The 21280-nt window shown below is 36.2% G+C and overlaps 1 pseudogene across 1 annotated transcript; it reads right to left on the bottom strand.

Moving 5' to 3' along the window:
* Positions 1-15114: 15114 nt before the first annotated feature.
* LOC309654057 (inositol polyphosphate multikinase pseudogene) lies at positions 15115-17353 on the bottom strand (annotated as a pseudogene). The gene has a single exon. The product of its transcript is annotated as an inositol polyphosphate multikinase pseudogene (transcript).
* Between the last annotated feature and the right edge of the window lie 3927 nt (positions 17354-21280).

Below are 21280 nucleotides of genomic sequence, written 5' to 3'. Positions count from 1 at the left end.
TTTTAGGACAATAAGTTTGAAGAATATGACAAGAATTTAGAGCACCAAAGTGTTTTGTTTTTTTTTTCATTGCCAGGTGGTTAAACATCTTTGTCATAAAGCTACAGTAAAGGCACTCATGTGAAATGTACATGTGTGAGGTGTAAGAAGGGATCTCCTCTCTTGGTTACACTATTGCCAATAGCTATTTCAGTCTCGTGAATTCAAACATAATTGGTTGATGCTCCAAGCTTAGAGTCCAAAATCATCCACATGTTTTTGATTGAAATCTCCCAAGATCTTAGATAATACTAAAACAAGGGTGGGAAGATGTTATATGGAGAACAAATGGAGCACAAGTACAATGAAATGTGATTTTTCACTTGATGAAACAGAGGTGAATTAGAAACTATAGAAGAGAGTGTACAAACTACCCCAAATAACAGCGATCTAAAGTCCCTATTAAAAGCTAGGTTTTCATAGGATATTTTAAAAGAATCAAAAGAAATCATTTTTTTTGGTTTTAGTTCTTCAGCTTTTTTTTTTTTTTTTTTTTTATATATATATTTGTTCCTCTGTATGTGTTGTGTCTTTTATTTTCTGGATATTTTAAAGATTTTCTCCTTATCTTTACTCATCAGTAATCTGAGTATGATGTGCCCAGGCATGGTTTTCTTTGTATTGATATTTATCATGTTTGGGGTTTTCTTTTTTAATTAATTTATTTATTTATTTATTTTTGGCTGTGTTGGGTCTTCGTTTCTGGGCGAGGGCTTTCTCTAGCTGCGGTGAGCGGGGGCCACTCTTCATCGCGGTGCGCGGGCCTCTTATTATCCTGGCCTCTCTTGTTGCGGAGCACAGGCTCCAGACGCGCAGGCTCAGTAATTCTGGCTCACGGGCCTAGTTGCTCCACGGCATGTGGGATCTTCCCAGACCAGGGCTCGAACCCGTGTCCCCTGCATTAGCAGGCAGAGTGTCAACCACTGTGCCACCAGGGAAGCCCCCGAGTTCTTCAGCTTTTTTATAAGATAGCCTCAATTTAAAATAATTACACTCATTAGTTTCACTCAGTAAGAGAATGCGATTCTGTGCTATCAGTTTGTCAGACATATATCACAAAATAAAACAACCGAATAAAATAATTGAGCATCCCTTCTCCAGACCGTCTTCCTCTCTGTTGCGCTCATGTTCCCTCTTTCTAACCCCTAATTTCTATTCGTGGCAAGCCCTCCACCTCGGGTGACGCTTACTGTGTGAGTCCCCATAAACCAGACGTCCATCTGTTCTTTCTTTCTTTCGATTACTTCCGATGATAAAGCCACTCCTCTGTTACTGAGGTGGTGGCAACAACGGATATTTGTAGTGCGCTCCATCTTTTGTATGCCCTTCATTGAAGGCTGCTGAGTTGGTAGCTTCACGAAGGAGGATGCACTCTTCGGCATTTGTACGTGTGTGTTTGGGGAAGAGGGTTTTGTAATCCTTTTCATTCAGAAAGAAATGCTGACAGCTTCACTCCAAATTAATATTGTGTACTTTTCCATGCCATCAATATTGACATTTGGAAATCTTATTCATTAGTCCGTGATCTGGAAGGAAACTATTTTAATGGCTCTTGGCCCTTGCATCTGTGATTCTCTTGTCATTGAAATCTGTAAAAAAATGATATTAACTCTGAAATTTTATACTTTTAAACATTATTGACTTCCTGGGAAGAAGTGATATGTTAGAACCTTACAGCATACACTTCAGCAATAGAAAAACTATTAAGTGCTGTTTATTTAATTTAATAACACAGTCTAGGCCATTTAATTTTTTAGCCAGATTTATTAAGATACAATTCATATAAGATTATAACTCACCCATTTAGAGTGTAAAATTCAGTCATTTTTAGTATATTCACAGATATGTGCAATGATCACGATGGTTAATTTTAAAACATTTTTGTCACCTCAAGCAGAAATCCCATACCTATCACCCTACTATCCCCACAAGCCTCCTAGCCCTAAGCAATCACTTACTGCATTTTTGTTAAATCTCTAAAACCTTCATGAATCAGCACTTTGCTACAAATCTACAACTCTCTCTGCCACTATTTCTTTAATTAGAAACTTTTTTTTGAGCAGTGTTAGGTTTACAGAAATATTAAGCAGATATAGAGATTCCATTTATTCTATTCTCCTGCCAACACCCCATTCCCTTTTCCCCAATTATTAACATCTTGCATTAGCGGTACATTTTTACAATTGATGAACCAATACTGATGTATTGTTGTTAATTAAGTTTTACATTAGAGTTCACTATTTGTGTTGTACGTTCTATAGGTTTGGATAAATGTATAATGACATGTATTGACCATTACAGTCTCATACATAATAGTTTCACTGCCCTAAAAATTCTTGTAATCTACCTGTTCATCATTCCTCTCTTGTCCCTAATTCCTGGCAACCCCTAATCTTTTTAGTGTCTCCATAATTTTGCCTTTTCCAGAGTGTTGTAGAGTTGGAAGATTTTCTTCCATGTTATCTTCCAGAAGTTTTATAGCTTTGTGTTTTATGTTTGGGTCTGTGCTCTATTTTAACTTAATGTTCGTGAAAGGTGTAAGGTTTGTTTCTAAATTCACTTTTTTTTTTTTTTCGCATGTGGATGTCTAGTTATTCCAACATTGTTTGTTGAAAAGACTATCTTTGTTCATCATATTGCCTCTGTTCTTTTGTCAAAATCAGCTGACTGTATTTGTCTTGGTCTGTTTCTGGGCTTTCTATTCAGTTCCATTGATCTATTTGTCTATTCTTTTGCCCATACCACACTGTCTTGATTACTGTTAACTTTATAGTAAGTCTTGATTTTGGGTAATGTTAATCCTCCAACTTTGTTCTCTCCCTTCAATACTGTGTCAGCCATTCTGGGTTTTTATAAACTTTAGAATCAGTTTGTCAATATCCACAAGATCACTTGGGATTTTGATTGGGATTAATTAAATCTGTAGATCAAGTTGGGAAGAACTGACATCTTAACAATTTTGATCATCCTATACATGACCATGTAGTATCTCTCCATTTGTTTAAATTATTTGATTTCTTTCATCACAGGTTTATAGTTTTTCCTCATATAGATATTACACATATTTTCTTAGACTTATACCTAAGTATTTCATTTTTGGGTGTTAATGTAAATGATATTGTGTTTTTAATTTCAAAACCCAGGTGTACATTGCTGGTGTACAGGGAAGCAATTAATTTGTATATGTGAAAAATGTATCCTGCAACCTTGCTATAATTGCTTATTAGTTCTCAAAGTTTTTTGTTGATTCTGTGAGATTTCCTACATAGATGATCATGTCATCTACAAAAACAGTTTTATTTCTTCCTTTCCAATTTATATACTTTTAATTTCCTTTTTTTGTCTAATTATATTAGCTGTGAATTCTAGGACAATGTTGAAAAAAATGTGTTGAGGCGATATCCTTGCCTTGTTCTTTTTTATTTATTTATTTATTTATTTTTGGCTGTGTTGGGTCTTCGTTTCTGTGAGGGCTTTCTCTAGTTGCGGCAAGTGGGGGCCACTCTTCATCGCGGTGCGTGGGCCCCTGACTATCGTTGCCTCTCTTGTTGCGGAGCACAGGCTCCAGGCGCGCAGGCTCAGTAGTTGTGGCTCACGGGCCTAGCTGCTCCGCGGCATGTGGGATCTTCCCAGACCAGGGCTCGAACCCGTGTCCCCTGCATTAGCAGGCAGATTCTCAACCACTGCGCCACCAGGGAAGCCCCCTTGCCTTGTTCTTAATCTTAGTGAGAAAGCATCTAGTTTCTCACTAATAAGTATTATATTAGCTGTAGGTGTTTTGTAAATTCTCATTATTAAGTTGCAATAGTTCCCTTCTATTTCTAGTTTACTGAACGTTTTTGTCATGAATGAATGCTGGATTTGTCAAATGCTTTTTCTGTATCTATTAATAGGACCATATAGTTTTTCTTCTTTAACCTGTTTATATGATGAATTACACTAGTTGGTTTTCTTATGTTGAACCAGCCTTGTATACCTGGAATAAATCCCACTTGCCCATGGTGTATAATTCTGTTCATACATAGTTGGATTTGATTGACTAATATTTTGTTCAGGATTTTTGCAACTATATTCATTTGTCTGAATTTTTCCTTTTTTTTTGTAATGCTTTGTATGCTTTTGGTGTTAGCATAATGCTGGTTTCATAGAATGAGTTAGAAAGTATTCATTCTAGTTCTATTTTTAGAGAATAAGCATACATTTTCCCTAAAATATTTGTTAAAATTCACCAGTGAACCAATCTGGCCCTAGTGCTTTCTTTTCGGCAGGTTATTAATTATAGTTTCAAATCCTTTAACAGATATAGGCCTATTGAGATTGTCTGTTTCTCCGTGTGTAATTTTGGTGCTGGAACAACTGGACAGCTACATGCAAAAAAAAAAAAAAGATAAAGAAGATGTGGCACATATATACAATGGAATATTACTCAGCCATAAAAAGAAATGAAATGGAGGTATTTGTAATGAGGTGGATGGAGTTAGAGTCTGTCATACAGAGTGAAGTAAGTCAGAAAGAGAAAAACAAATACAGTATGCTAACACATATATACGGAATCTAAGGAAAAAAAAAAAAAGGCCATGAAGAACCTAGTGGCAAGACGGGAATAAAGACACAGACCTACTAGAGAATGGACTTGAGGATATGGGGAGGGGGTGGGGTGAGATGTGACAGGGTGAGAGAGTGTCATGGACATATATACACTACCAAATGTAAAATAGATAGCTAGTAGGAAGCAGCCGCATAGCACAGGGAGATCAGCTCGGTGCTTTGTGACCACCTAGAGGGGTGGGATAGGGAGGGTGGGAGGGAGGGAGATGCAAGAGGGAGGAGATATGGGAACATATGTATATGTATAACTGATTCACTTTGTTATAAAGCAGAAACTAACACACCATTGTAAAGCAATTATACTTCAATAAAGATGTTTAAAAGATGTTTAAAAAAAAAAAATGAATCTAGACAAAGACCTTACACTTTTCCTATACATTAAATGGATCTCAAAATGGATCATAGAACTCAATATAAAATGCAACAGGACTTCATTAAAATAAAATAATAATAAAATAAAATGTAATGCCCCCGGTAAGCCTTTTTAGATTCTTAAATCATGTGTTTCTCCCTAATTATGCCTTAATTTCACCTGGTTTATACCTCTGCAATATTTATAAAAGAAATCTTGCATGTTATATGTACATGCCTATCAACTCCATTGGACTGTGACCTCGTTGAGGGCTGGTAGGATGTGTCATTCATCTTTGGTGCCAGTTCAACATTTGTTCTGGTACAAAATAGTAAGTAGAATATATCCTTTGAATTGAACAATGCAGAGTTTTTGTTAATTTAAAATTCAGTTTCACAGGCCTACAATTACTAAATGGTATAGGGACACAAAACTCTTTATAACTAAAACATTCACGAGTACATTTATGAAATCAGTGTCCTCTCAGCTCTCCTTTGCTCATCATGGTGGAATTGATCCCCACTCACCAGGTCAGGTGTTTGATTAGTTCTTTTTGATAGGGGAATGGTGCCAATAACCACTAATCAAAACAATTGCAATGAAGTTGATTGCAAGGGAAATAGTCCCATCAAAGGAGTATGATTAGACTTGGTAAAAGAGGGGCAAAGGGAAGGGAGAAGGAAAAGCAGAAGTGTACAAGCAATCTCCCCAAGTAAGGGGGAAGACTAAAAAGAAGGAAGAGTGGGGCAGTGGTGGAGGTTCTCCCCAGGGTTCTCTCCAGGCAGACAGCGAGAACAAGCAGGGCAGGGAGGTGGTGGTGAGTAAGGACACCTCAGTGTTGTAGGTGTAAGGACACCTACAGTATGGAGCTGCAGGCTTAAACTTTCCAGAATAAATCTCAGCTTTGGATAGGAGCCTGTTATCAGACCCACCCTCAAATCACTAGGCACTAACTATCCTATGGAAAAGGGCAGAGTCCAAAATTTTGATTAAAAATAATATATGAGCTTAAAACAAATATAAGCCTCCATATTTTTAACAGAGAAACTTAACATATCTACTATGTATTGGGAAATCTGAGGTCTTATGAACCCAAATGAAAGCAGGGAAAAGACAGCAGAGATACTGTTTGAAAGTGACCGGTTTTTTGGTGTGTATGTCCATGCAGGTAGCCCTTACTTTGTGTGCCCATGGTTTGTTGACTGGTGCACATTGTGCTACTCACAATTGCTCCTTGTCAAAGTATCATTTTCATAAATTAAACTCATGACTCTCATGCAAATGTAAAATGAGTATATGGCACATATTTAATGAACCCATTAATAAGAGAACTGGCATGATGGTAGTGCTGATTCAAAAGAACTAAATGGGGTAGAAGCTTTTATAGTAGCTGGAAGAATTCTTAAATAGGATTACTGATTTTAGATAAAAAATAGCTAATGTTCTGTAGGGAAAATCAGCTAACATTCTGAATTTTGGAAATTGTATTTTCCATCAGAAAGGAATCATTTGCATCCCTACTGAACAGACATTATTTGTATTGCTATCTGACAGAAATCAAGGTACCAATTAACATCAACCCCTTCAGAATTACACCATACCTTTATCAATAGTAAATAACAAGTTAAACAAAGATGCAAAGGTACATGCCTAGAGATTCAGATAATCCGCAGGCAGGCCTGATAATCAAACCCTAGCATAACTAAGAAAGAACAGGCAAAAGTCCCTTTAGTTTTTTTCAGGCTTTTGGATAATTTTCCTTAACACCATTTTACAAAGGTTTTTCTCTTCCGTATCTTACTGATGTCAAGGAGACTAGAATTACTGGGAAGGGTATTCTCAGATATACTATCAAGTTATCCCATTGTAAAAAATACCAAAAACCAAAAAACTAATCTTGAAGCTATCCACATGATTAAAGAAAAACTATACCATGTGGGGGACAATTTTGAGTGAGAGCAGAAACTGCTCTTAGAAAGCATAGTATTAGTGAGTTCTTACAGGCTCCCAGGTAGCTACATCATCAGAGAGAAGGAAGCACCAGAAGAGGTATTTTACCCATGTTTGGTCAATACGAGGGAGTGCAGAATTGCTTTTGACACAGTCTAGAGGCTGACATTGATACCATGCCAGAGACCCGTAAGCATGTTGTGCTTTCTCAAAGGTCTTCTCTGTGAGCTGAGCTGCCTTCGAACTTAGGACATGAATTGTATGGTTTTACCTTGAGCAAGATTCTGGAAATAGTCTATAAAATAATACCTGCATATAGGCCTCACCTTGGAGAGAGCTCATTACATTCCTGGGCACTGCAGTGCTACCAGATATCATGAGAAATAGAGGCAGGACAAGAATACCAAGGGAGGGCTGCTCAGCATAGATGACTGATGTGACCATTGTGATGATTTGACCAACTCCAAAGTTCATTCCCATGTCACCACTAAAACATTTTTTCCCCTTCATTGCTGATGTCTGAGAGGAAATTTCTTTCCTCTACCCTCTTAGGTTTATTCTTAGGGGCCTGCAAAGTAAACTGACAAATGACAGAATAATGGAAGAAAAAACATAAATTATTTTAATTAATATTTTCTGTGTGAAAGAGTCCAACAGGAAGGAAGTGAAACTCAAAGAAGTAGTTAGACTTGGGGGCTTATATTCCATTTTTAAGAAAGGAAAGGGGGTTTGGAGGAAAGTGAGTAGGAAATATATGGGGAAACTGATGGGAGATAAGCGCTATTTTCATAAGGTTTGTTTATGTAGACTCATCTCAGTGCCCATTCTCCACCTTTGGTGACAAGAGTCACTCTCTTCTTCCTGGTTCGGGAGAGGGGGCCCCGGTCTCAGGGAAAATTCATGCCCTGCTTTTAGGGAGAAAAGGGGAGGGAAGATTTCTTCCTGCATCTGCTGATTTTCAATTGCTTTCAGCTCAAAACCATATTTATGCCAAAGTGGCATTTTTTTTTAAATTTATTTATTTTTGGCTGTGTTGGGTCTTCGTTTCTGGGGGAGGGCTTTCTCCAGCTGCGGCAAGTGGGGGCCACTCTTCATCGCGGTGCGCGGGCCTCTTATTATCGTGGCCTCTCTTGTTGCGGAGCACAGGCTCCAGACGCGCAGGCTCAGTAGTTGTGGCTCACGGGCCCAGTTGCTCCGCGGCATGTGGGATCTTCCCAGGCCAGGGCTCGAACCCGTGTCCCCTGCATTGACAGGCAGATACTCAACCACTGCACCACCAGGGAAGCCCTCCCCAAAGATTTTTATTGTTCCTTTATAAACTTGCCCTCCCACCCCTCTTTGCTCTTCCCATCAACTGACCATTAGACATGATGCCATTAGACGTCAGGTTAATTTGCATATAGAATTTTATATAAATAGAGTCATACAGTATATATTGTTTTTTGCCTGGTTTCTTCCACTGCATAATTATCATGTAATTAATCCACATTCTTGCACTTATCTATAATGTATTTATTTTTATTATCGACTATTCTACTATATGGATTTACCACAAGTTGTTTATCCTTTCACTTACTGATAAATATTTGTGTTGTTTCCAGGTTAAGCATTATAAATAAAACATTTGCTATCATTAATCTTTTTAATTTTAGCCATCTAATAGGTGTGTAGAAGAATACCATTGTGACTTTTGTTTGCATTTCCCTAATGACTATCATATAGAATAGCTTTTTATGTGCTAAATTGCGTTACATATATCTTTGGTAAAATGTCTATTCAAAATTTTGGGCCACTTTTTCAAAAGGTGGGTTTTTAAATTTGTATTATTATTTTTAAAAATTAAAGTATAATGACACACAACATTATATTAGTCTCAGGTGTACACACAATGATTCAAAATTTGTATATATTGCAAAATGATCATTGCAATAATTCTAGTTAACATCCGTCACCATACATAGTTACAAAATTGTTTTTTCTTGTATTGACAACTTTTAAGATTTACACTCTTAGCAACTTTCAAATATGCTATACAGTATTATTAACTATAGTCTCAGTGCTGTAGTTTACATTCTAATGACTTATTTATTTTATAACTGCCAGTTTGTACCTTTTGATCCCCTTTACCTAGTTCATGCATACCACCATTCCCCCACCTCTGGCAACCACTAATTTGTTCTCTAAATCTATAACCTTGTTTTGTTTATTTGTTTGTTTCTGTTTTCCTTAGATTCCACATATAGGTAAGATCATATGGTATTTGTCTTTCTCTATCTGACATATTTTGCTTAGCATAATGCCCTCAAGGTCCATCCATGTTATCTCAAATGTCAAGATTTCTTTCTTTTTTTATGACTGAATAATATTTCATTGTGTATATATACATTTTTTTAATACATTCATTCATCAGTGGACACTTTGTTTCCATATCTTGGCTATAGTAAATAATGCTGCAATGAACATGGGGGGTGCATATATCTTTTCGAGTTATTGTTTTTATTTTCTTTGTCTAAAAACCCAGAAGTGGAATTGCTGGATCCCATGGGAGTTCCAGTTTTAATTTTTTGAGTAACCTCATACTGCTTTTCACAATGGCTATACCAATTTACTTTCCCACCAAGAGTGCAGAGGGGTTCCCTTTATTCCACATTCTTGCCAATGCTTATCTCTTATGTTTTTGGTGATAGCCATACTAACAGGTGTAAAGTGATATCTCCTTGTGGTTTTGATTCCCATTTCCCAGTAATTAGTGATATTGAGCATCTTTTATGTGCTACCTGTTGGCCATTTGAATACCTTCTTTGGAAAAATGTCTTTTCAGATTCTTTGTTCATTTTTTAATTGGATTATTTGACTTTTCTGCTATTCAGTTGCATGAGTTCCTTACATATTTTGGATATTAACTCCTAATCAAATGTGTGGTTCGCAAATATTTTTTCCCATTCCATAGGTTGCCTTTTCATTTTGTTTATTATTTCCTTTGGTGCTCAGAAGCTTTTTAATTTGATAGAGACTCACTTGTTTGTTTTTTATTTTGTTGCTTGTGCTTTAGGTGTCATATCCAAAAAAATCATTGCCAAGATCCTTGTGAAGAAGGATTTTTTTATGTTTTCATCTGGGAGTTTTATGGAAGCCTGGTTTCAGAGCTTACATTCAAGTCTTTAATCTATTTCGTGTTAATTTCTGTGTATGGCGGAAGACACTGGTCTTGTTTTATTCTTTTACGTGTGGTTGTCCAGTTTCCCCAGCACCATTTATTAAAAAGACTGTCCTTTCCCCATTGTATATTCTTGGCTCCTTTGTTACAAATTAATTTACCATATACATGTGGGTTTATTCCTGGTCTCTCTATTTTGTTCCATTAATCAATGTATCTTTTTTTTATACCAATATATATCATAGTTTTGATTACTATAGCTTTGTAATATAATTTGAAATCAGGGAGCATGATGCCTCCAGCTTTGTTCTTCTATCTCAAGACTGGTTTGGCTATTTGGGGTCTTTTGGGATTCCGTACAAATTTTAGAATTTTTTGTTCTATGTATGTGAAAAATACTATTGAAATTTTGATGAGGATTGCACTGAACCTGTAGATTGCTTTGAGTAGTATGGACATTTTAACAATATTAATTTTCCCAACCCATGAGCACAAAATATCTTTTTCTTTGTTTCCTCTTCAACTTCTTTCATTAATGTTATAGTTTTCAGTGTACAGGTCTTTCACCTCCTTGGTTAATAAAAGTGTGGGCATCCTTGTCTTGATCCTGATCTCAAAGGAAAATCTTTCAGCTTTCCACCATGGTGTATGATGTTAGCTGTGGACTTGTTATATAAGCCCTTTATTATGTTGAGGTATAGTCCCTCTATACCCATTTTGTTGAGAGTTTTTCTTAAATGAATGTTGAATTTTGTCAAGTGCTTTTTTTCTGCATCTATTGAGATGGTCATATGATTTTTATCCTTCATTTTGTTAATGCAGTGTGTCACATTGATTGATTTGTGGATATTGAACAATCCTTGCATCCCTAGAATAAATCCCAGTTGCTCAGGTATGTGATTCTATTAATTACTGTAGAATCTTGTTTGCTAATGTCTTGTTGAGGATTTTTGCATCTATGTTTACTGTTCATCAGGGATTAAATCTTTGGGAAAGAAATGGGTGATCCAAAATGATTAGGTTATAAAACATGTTCTTATTAGATTCTTGGATTTATTTTTATTAGTAATTATATGAGCCATTTATTGATTTTATTTTTTTGGCATCCTTTTCTGGTTTTGGTATCAGGGTAATGCTGGCCGCCTAAAATGAGTTTCAAAGTGTTTCCACTTCTATTTTTTGGAAAATTTTGAAAAGGATTGGTATTAATTCTTCTTTGAATGTTTGGTAGAATTTACCAGTGAAGTCATCTGGTTCTGGACTTTTTTGTTGGGATATTTTTGATCACTAATTCAATCTCTTCTTGGTTTGTTCAAATCTTATTATTGGGTTTTAAGAGTTCTTTTTTTTTTTTTTTTTCCAATGCAAAACATTTTAATAGGCTGTCAAATATACAGTAATTAGAATTATCTAAATATCACTTATATAAAAATCGGTGTATCACATTAGATGATTCTATAAAATAGAAACACAAATCACACATTGACAACAACCCCTGCAGTCCAACAACCACCCCCATCAATAGTACAAATTACAAACACATTTTTAAAAAAGACATTGTTTAGACATTTAAACCAAAGTAACTTTGACTAAATACATTCACTCATCAAGTACAATAAATTTAGCATAGTCACTAATAACACAATTTTAGGTGCAATTTCACATGCTTTCATATATCTTCCAGTTCAATTCCCACAGTAAAGTGTCTTTGTGCACACCATATCCATTTATATGCAGGTGCATCATACATCATACTTAAGACTATTTCACCTTCATAATTAAACATGTTAATATATATTGTAAGTGAATACCAGGCCAAAATTTAACCTCGGTGATGACAAATTTAACAATTAAAAATATTCTTTACAGTATATTCTAATTTGTTTAATCGTATGAGTACTATTTCCTCTTACTAAACACTATCAAAATAAGTAATAAGAATTTAAATATTAACTCCAGAAACATGGAGACTCCAACCTTCTTCAAATATTAACGAGCATTTTAAGTAACAATACAATCATTCTGTAAGTCAAAAAAGTAATTTCATATTCATTGCCAAATTTAAAATACAAATGATTTGAAGATTGAGCCCTAAAATATTTGCAGTAAATTGTAAAGTACAATTTTTAAAATGTGCAGTAATATGCTTGTGAATATGTAATGGAATGTTTTTCACAGTAATGTTATGTTAAAACACTATTCTACATGAACGGTCTAAGTAAACGTACCTTTACCAGCAAAAGTGAAAAATTAAGGCCTTCTAATGCTATCTATAATTATTACCTGAACTCAAATGTCAAATAGAGGTTACAATGCTGCAAAGTATTATTTTTAACCTCTTTAACATATTGTTAGTTGCTTCACCTCAACTCAATTATTACCTTATCTTTACACAAAGTTGAATGCTAGTTAACTTTATTATCTTTAAATAAGCATTTCTCCATAACTCTATTTTAATTTAGCCCCCAACCCACCCCCATCTAGAGAGAATGCTGGAAATGGTTAGGGCTTTGTCTGATTGGATCACAACTATATATTCAGGGGTTAAAAATGTTTGTCACATTTATATTTCTGAATGAACTAAGATGCCTGGCCTCCATACACAACATTACTTGTTTTCCTAAAGCATTAATAGACAATTGCATCCTCTTTACATGACCAAATTGACTTTTTTTAATTGAAGTCTAGGCTATGAAGACATTACAGGATGTAATGGAAGGATAACCAAGGCTACAAATACATCAAATCAAGGTTAAAGGCACTGGATAAGGAAGATTATTACAAAGCATTGTAAACAATTTTTAAAGCAAATCAAGTTTTAAAGTATCAAATGCCAAACTACTAAGAGCAAATGGTACTAAAATGATGACAATGCTTTAAAATAGTGGACAAAATTTCTGTAATTTCACAAATAAAATTCTTTCATTGTTCTACCATTTTCTTTCATCCTACATCATCTTTAATATTCCAAGTCCTAGAAACAAATATGTTTCCAGTTGCATGAAACAAGAAAATCGCAACTGAGATATCTCTGAAAATTAATTCTATCTTCTCAAGTTAATTATAAATTTGATGTGTATACGGTATAGAGATATGAAGAACATCATCTTGGAAATCATAAAATAGTAAATTATACTCAACTAAAATCATAAAAAAAGATCTTATTCAGTTGAACACAATCTGAAGCCCCACAACAGCAAATTGTAGTGTAAAGAGGCATAGTAAGTACAATTCCCAGACACATAAAACAAATAACGAATACTGAGTTGAAAATACGACATGCTCCATGTTACAGTCATTTAATACACACATTTTCACAACTGTTTCTTGAAAAACTATTCAGATAAAATATTTAGCATCTATCAATTTTAATTTATTTGAATCTATGTAACTTCATCCATATTAAAATATCAATTAACGTAAATACTTTATTATAAAACTATTATACAATTTAAATTTTTATTAGAGAAATGTATTATTCATTATCCACAATTTTTTAAAGTCCTTTTCATGAGTGCATTCCATAAGAAATACACTAAAATCATTTATATTTCCTAGGGGGAAAAAACTACGGTAATCCTATTAATCCAAACTATATCCTTATTATTATTTCTTGAACATTTAAATGTTTAAATATGCTTGGTGAAAAGTGATCACTCATCCCCACAGTGGTAAATTTTAGCATAATGTTAAATGACTGGACTAGACAGTAAAATAGTCACATGTAGGTAACACAAATAGATGCTTGTTCTGTTACATGTAAGCTTACTTATAAAGCAACATAAAATGGGCATTGGATAACAGTGATAAAAAAAATGTAAACAAACAGAATTAAATGTGAATCCCTTCCCTGAAGAACATAAGATAAAAGTGTTTCTTGTTTTATTAAAACAAAACATTATCTATTGTATCAAAAAGGTAAGACACTGATTATACAAAACTAAATTTCCAAATATGGATAAAGAAAATATGGAACTGATTCACACTTTATTGAGCTAAAATGCGCAAAAAATCTGTTAATACTTATATTTATTAACTTCATTGTACATATAGGTTGATACCACCCCATACAAAAAAAAAAGTCTCGTTTTGTTAAGATTCAAAATAGTGTTTAAATTATATGAGCTTAAGATTTATTGAACCATTATCCAAATAACAACAACAACAAAAGTCTATGCTGTGGGACAAAAAAAGTAAAACTAAAAAATTTCTCTTAACTATGACTTGAACTTCATCCCCACAAAAAAAGCTATGGCAATACCCATTTAGGCAGCAGAGAAAAATATGAAGTCCTTATGGAAAATACCTACACTGACTCTAAATAAAAAATTGTAAATAATCAAATTTTGCTGTAACAAATGCATATGAATTTTAAAGGTATTCAGGCCTAATATATTTACTAAGCACAGAATCCATAGGGCATTTGTTACTTTTCTTTGTGCTCAGATACTTGCAAAAGTACACTCAGAGAGGGCTGGGAAGGTGAGATAAACATAAAATTGTGATACTTTCCTTCACACTAAAAAAAGGCTCTTGAATTTAAAAGTTTAATTTGTAATTTTGGGGGGAAAGCAGTCTAACAGTTCACAAGCCTAAAACAATTTCCAGGAATATGGCAAGACTGTTGACTACTTAGATGTTTTATTAGTGAATCAAAGTGCAAGTAATGAAAACATAAACATTTAACATATTTGAAAATTTAATTTCAAAGTTCTAAATGTTTCCAATAACAAATAACTAGTTATTTTTTAAAAGGGGTGGATGTGAAACAGAGATAATACTTACAAATCTAATTTTTCCAAGAAAAATAGTACTGCCCCCCCCATGAAGTTAAATTATAATTTCTCTCTTGAATATGATATACAACTGTTTTAAGTAAGAATGAAACAGGAGCATGAATTTAGACATGTACCAAACTCTGTATGACGTACTAATTTACACACAGTATTTTTGCTAACACTTACAATACTGGATGTTGTCTTTCACTGCTTATTAGAATTCTGAGAAACACTTTTTAACAACATATATTCATACCACTGCTTAACTAAATGGGGACATGTAATTACAAGAATTGTAAAAGAAAAAAACTCTCAAAAGTTATTTAAAGGAGAAATAAGAAGAGCTTCAATCATCCACCTTTTTGAAGCTGCAGTAAAAGGTATTATATGGTTTATAATACTTGTTACAATGTAGTAAAATTCCAATTTTCCCATAAAGATTTTAAAAGAAAAAATTTTGTTCCTTGCAGATAACTTCTCTCTTCCCTAACCTTGGCGAGACTAATTATTAGTGCCCTTAATGTCAGACTTTTGTTGTTGTTGTTGTCTATTTCAATGATCTTTTTCAAGAAGTATTTTGAAATATGCATATAAATGGAAATTTAAGGGAAAATCTGCTTTTGGAATACAATAATTCTAAATCATTTTACTTCTAAGAAGCACCTTTTGATATGCTGGTCTGAACTTTTAATATAAAACCTAAACAGTACTTATTTCTGTAGAATTTTCTCCAGTTTTAATAACTTCATACGTAGCAATACTAAGGATATCAACCTGTGCTTTCTAGATTTTTGAAAGTGTTCTAATAATGTAATGAGTTTAGATATGGCTCATTGTCAAGGGTGGGTGGACAGAGATTTCACAATAAATTGGCTACAGAAAGCTAACTAAACTCGTAATGACTGAATAATGGTTTGCATTTTGCTTAAGCCAAATAGATGTTTAAGCCACGTACCACCACATTCCCTGCTTAACATTCCTAAGTTTCTTTATTCTTTATAGTTTTCTAAAGAACAAATAATTAGTTTTCCTGAGTAAGATTATAAAAAAGTTAACCCTTCTACCAAAAGTATAAAGACAAATAAAATGTAGACTCACAATACAAATTTTTTACACAGCATTACAAGTGCAGAGTTATTAACTGCCGCTCTTCATTATGATTGCCCCACCCCTTTAAAAGATTGCAGCAAAGGATTCAATTGTCTAAAATACTCTGCAGTACAGTAATTAAATGCTTCAGCCCATAAACATATCCCTCATCTATTGTGTTGCTAGGGAACACATGAGCAAAGTCTATCATTCGCACTTCTACTTCCGCAATCTCTTGACAACCAGTGGGAAGATGGTAGAAGACTTTTTCCAGTTGGGAAAGTACGTTTCCGTTTAAATGTTCCTGTGACATGCTTTTCCACCCATTGTCTTGCTCTATATTTTCAACTTTCAACGAAGTCTGACTGTGATGCTTTTTTGAATACATTTTTCTGTGACGAGCATACATTTTGGACAAGCTTTTGCCCACTGAAGCCTCTATTTTTCCATTTGCTGTGGAACTTAACACATGAAAGTTATTATTGTACTCTAGTACATCTGTGTCTGAGAGCTGTCCTTTGGACAAAAACTTTTCTGCTAGAGTTCTGTCATTCAATTTTGCAGTAGTTGGCTGAGATGAACCTTCATAAACAAACAGTAATGAACTTGCATAAAAGTTAAGCTGCTTCTGGCTTTCAAACCACTGCAGAATATTCTCAATCTTCTGAATACTGGCAGCAATAGCATCTTTTCTTAAGCAGAATCCATTATGAAAAAAACGGGAGACTCCATCCTTTAGAGTTTCTTTTGTTAAGCTTCTTCCATAGTGCTGGTTTTGTGTCTCATAGCTATCAGAATGAACATGATAAACCCTCATGCCAAGCACCAAGAACCCAATCTCTTCCATTAATGGGTACTTGCTGACCTGTTGCTGAATCTTCTCAGATGAAGCAAAAGGATCATAGCTTTTCCGCCCTATCTTTACATCCATTATACAGGGCTTATTAAATTTATGGGTCACATCTTCCAGTTTTAGGTATAAATCATTTGGTGCAGTGGGAGGTGACCAGATACCGTAATATTTTGGCAAATATTTTCGTAGCTCTGAAAGAACACCATCAGTACAATCAGCAGCATAAACCATATGATAGAATTCCAGCTCTCTTGGACCCCTTGGAGGTGGCTGCAACTGTTTCAGAACTGTGCCATCTGGATGTGGCAGTATACCCACTTTGTCCTTCCCGTACATGTGCCCGGCCACCTGATGCGAGAGGGGCACGCAGCCGTTGAGGAAGCGGAGCCTGCCGCCCGCCGGCTTCGGGGTGCCCTCGCGGGCGGTCTCGCCCGCCAGTGGGGTCCGCATTTCTGGGGGGCCGGGCGCCTCAAGCCGGAGAGGGGATGGCGGCTCCGTTGCCATAACGGAGAGCTGAAGCGGCAGCAGCAGCGAGAGCAGGGAAGAAAATAAGGAGGAGGGAGGGGACGCCGGAGAACCCGGGGGTCGCTCAGGCTCGGCCGCGAGGAGGCCCGGGAGTTCCTGCGGCTGGTGCCCTCTGTGGCCCGAGGAGGGGGCCCGTGACGCCGCGAAGGCGCGGGCTCTGCCGTGCCCAACACTCGGCGGAGCGCGTCTCTCGGCTCCCGGCTCTCGCTGCTCAGCCGCCGCGGCCGCCGACCCGGGCGCAGCCCAGGAGACTGACCTCAGTGGATAAGCGGCGGCGGCGGTGGCGCCCCGCGCTCCCTCAAGAGTTCTTTATATGTTCTTTATAGATACAAGTTCTTTATCAAATATGTTACTTACAAGTATTTTCTCCAGTCCATGGCTCCTATTTCGATTTTCTTAACTGTGGATGCTTTTTTCAAAGAGCAGACATTTTTATCATGATGAAGTCCAGTTTATTGATTTTTTCTTTTATGTATTGTGATTTTAGTGTCATATCAAAGAAATATTTGCCTAACCCAAGTTCACAAAGATTTTCTCCTATGTTTTCTTGCAAAAGTTGTATAATTTTAGGTTTTACAATTAGGTCTACAATCCATTTTGAGCTAACTTTTGTATAAAGTGTGCGATATGAATGAAAATTTATTTTTTGTTTACACAAGGATCAAATTGCTCCAGGACTATCTGTTGAACAGACGATCTTTTCTCTACTGAGTTGCCTTTGTAGCACAAAATCAAAACTATTATGTCATGAGTTTTGCCCAAACCCAGTCAGATTCCCATCTTGAAAATCCACCTTAAACCATTGGAGTTCAGACCCCTAATCTTGTAAATATGTTCCCACAACTCCTGCTTCTGATAACTGCTAAGATTCTGCCAAGGTGTGGTGTTCTCACTCGCTGATGGAGGTTTAAAAAACTTAGCGGTGCTTCATGGAGAGATAACCAACTGACAAATTCCAACCCAATCTGATAATTTCTTTATTTTAAATTGAAATAATTATTTAAGAATGTGTTTAGATAGGAGATATTATACATAATTAGGGTTCATTTTGTCAGGTGTGATTTCACAAGGAATTTTTTTATCATAACTTAAGATTTACTGTTGTGAAAAATATTTGACAGTAGCTTTTGAAAAGCACAATTAGTCAAATTTGCACTTAAAATTATAATTCTTTTATTTTTCAATTAGAACTGTTTATCCTTTCATATTTAATAAGGGCTTCATAGGAGTGCTTCTCACTTTTATTTGTTTAGGCATTCAAAAATTACTTTTGGGAAACATTAGTTTGTAACACTGCAACAAGAAACTACAGGAACTATAGGACTAAAAACAGTAACATTTGGTCACAGCAACTCGTGGCAAACATAATATAAACTACAGCTTAGAGACCACGATGGTATAGATTAAATCTTTGGGATAGAAATGAGTGATCCAAAATGCATTAGGTTATAAAACATATTCTTATTAGCTTCTTGTATTTATTTCTGTTAGTAATTATAAATATAAGCCATTTATTGAAGTGTCATGATATTTCTAGCCGTGACCATTTTCCAGGAAGTGTTTGTATAAAATACACGTGATTTTATTCTCATATTAAAAATGTGGATACTGAGGGCTTCCCTGGTGGCGCAGTGGTTAAGAATCCGCTTGCCAATGCAGGGGACATGGGTTCGAGCCCTGGTCTGGGAAGATCTCACATGCTGCGGAGCAGCTAAGCCTGCAAGCTACAACTACTGAAGCCCGCGCCTAGATCCCGTGCTCTGCAACAAGAGAAGCCACCGCAGTGAGAAGCCTGCGCACCGCAAGAAAGAGTAGCTCCCGCTTGCCGCAGCTAGAGAAAGCCCACGAGCCCAAGGCAACCAAAAATAAAATAAATAAACATAAATACATTTTTTTTAAAATGTGGATACTGAGATTTAGAGAGCTCTGGTGAGGAGCAGAGCTCCAACGCCTTCCTTGTCTCCTATCCTGTTGGGCTCTGTACCCTCTCCTTCCCTAGGTCCACAGAGCCTCAAGTCTATTGAAACTGATTTGGTCCTCTCTCCTCAACGTCAACCTGCCTGTTTTCTTTGTTACTTCTTTGCTCTAATACACTACCCAGATCGTGGCTTGGAGGATTTGTATGCAGGGTTATTTACCATACACAATTAGGAAGCTCCTCCCCGTGTGTTCTTCGGTCTCTGGCCACGGCGTTGGCAGTAGTCTGGGCTCACTCTCACTTATCACTGAGCCTCTGATTGGAGTCCTGGCGGCCGAGGCACTGTCACTCATGACAGCACAGCCTTTCTCCTTTGATACTTTCATAATCTGAAAATGAAATGCACATCTTTCACTGGTGGATTAGAAATAGAATTTTCTTCTCTACTTTTCGTTTGCAGACTAGGTTTTAAAGCCTCAAGTGACTGTGTGAACTTTATCTTGTCTCTGCCAGCAGTCTGCATCAGCAGCATGGGGTGACTTTGGTTGCCAGACCTTTCTCATGCTCTCCACCCATCAAATGGCTTCAACCCAGGGTCCCAGGAGTGTGTTGGTTTCCTGAGGAACAAAATCCTATCTTCCAATAGAACGCTTACTTCCAGCTACTCACTGGCACATACAGAGTCATACAGAGTTTGTAAACCTAGCTTTTCTTCTTACTACTTGGAGATTAATCCTATAATGCCCTCATTCTTCCAGAACAATAGTTCTCCACATGAGAATTAACAATTGCTTCTTTAAGCCACATTGAGCCACATCTGGCAGGAAATGTTGTACTGAAAACTGGAAGATCTAACTGGTGGCTGAATTTGACATCGCTGAGTCTTTTGTAATATTCTCTGCTTCATTTTGCTGAGAAATGAAAGTTTGCATTAGGTGGTCTGGAGTTGTGAAACACAAATGTGGACATATGGAAAAAATTCTCAAAGCTCTTTTTATTTTTCTTGAAGTGACAATATTGCCTTATGTTTAAATCCACTGAGTAGAATAATATTACTTATTTAAAAGCCTACATATTTTCAGCTTTATAATATCAGGCACGCCTATGGAAAGAAGCCTTTCATCAGAGAGGGGAAATAGTGAGTATTTAGAATGACAGTTGTAATTTTAGCAGTTTAACTGGGACTTTTTATTTTTTATTATTTGGTTAAAGGGCCAGATAGTAAATATTTAGGCTCTGTGGGCCTGCAACTCCTGAACGCTGCCACTGCAGAGTGAAAGCAGCCTTGGACTGTACTTAATGAATGGGTGTGGCAGTGTTTCAATGAAACATTGTTTAGACAGGAACAAAGCAGATTTGGACCTCATGCCAGTTTGTTGACCCTTACCCTCGAAAAAACTCTGAGTTTCACATTCTTTTTTTATATCCCCATGACCCTCCTTTTAAAAATCATCTGCCATCTATACCGTGCAGTGCAATGTTAGGTTGCCAGATTTATATTTGTTGATTGTAAGTATGTCTCCCAAACTATATATTTATATGAAATTCAAATTTATCTGGGCATGGTGTATTTTACCTGGCAACCGTATCCCAGTGACCTTTTCCCCACATATTCCACCTTAATTTGGAGCTTGATGTCCTTCCCTAGATCAAAATCTTCTTTGGAAAATGTCTGACGTTCTTAAAGATCAGCTGAGGGGGAATTTAGGGCCACACTGCCTTTCCTACAATTGCCTTTGTCGCATGTTAGGAACAATAATGAAGGAAAAGGAACAAAGTTTTTGTCTCAGGCTAAATACAAACACATCTGTACTTGTGCAAGAGAGGTTTGGTGGAGCCGTAATTTCCTTTCCATTCCCTGAACATCTGCCCTGGTCACAGGTTACCTATTGTTTCTAGGTAAGTGAATCCTGATGGAGTCAACATGGAGGACGATATTCAGAGAGGAGGCGTCTTAAAGGGATATGATACAGAAGAGAACCTACCTAGTACAGAGTAAATGCTTCAGTGC

This window comes from Balaenoptera physalus (assembly GCF_965194825.1).
Source record: "Balaenoptera physalus genome assembly, contig: HAP1_SCAFFOLD_1838, whole genome shotgun sequence".
Classification (NCBI taxonomy): domain Eukaryota; kingdom Metazoa; phylum Chordata; class Mammalia; order Artiodactyla; family Balaenopteridae; genus Balaenoptera; species Balaenoptera physalus.
This window is presented reverse-complemented; position numbering and strand designations above follow the sequence as displayed.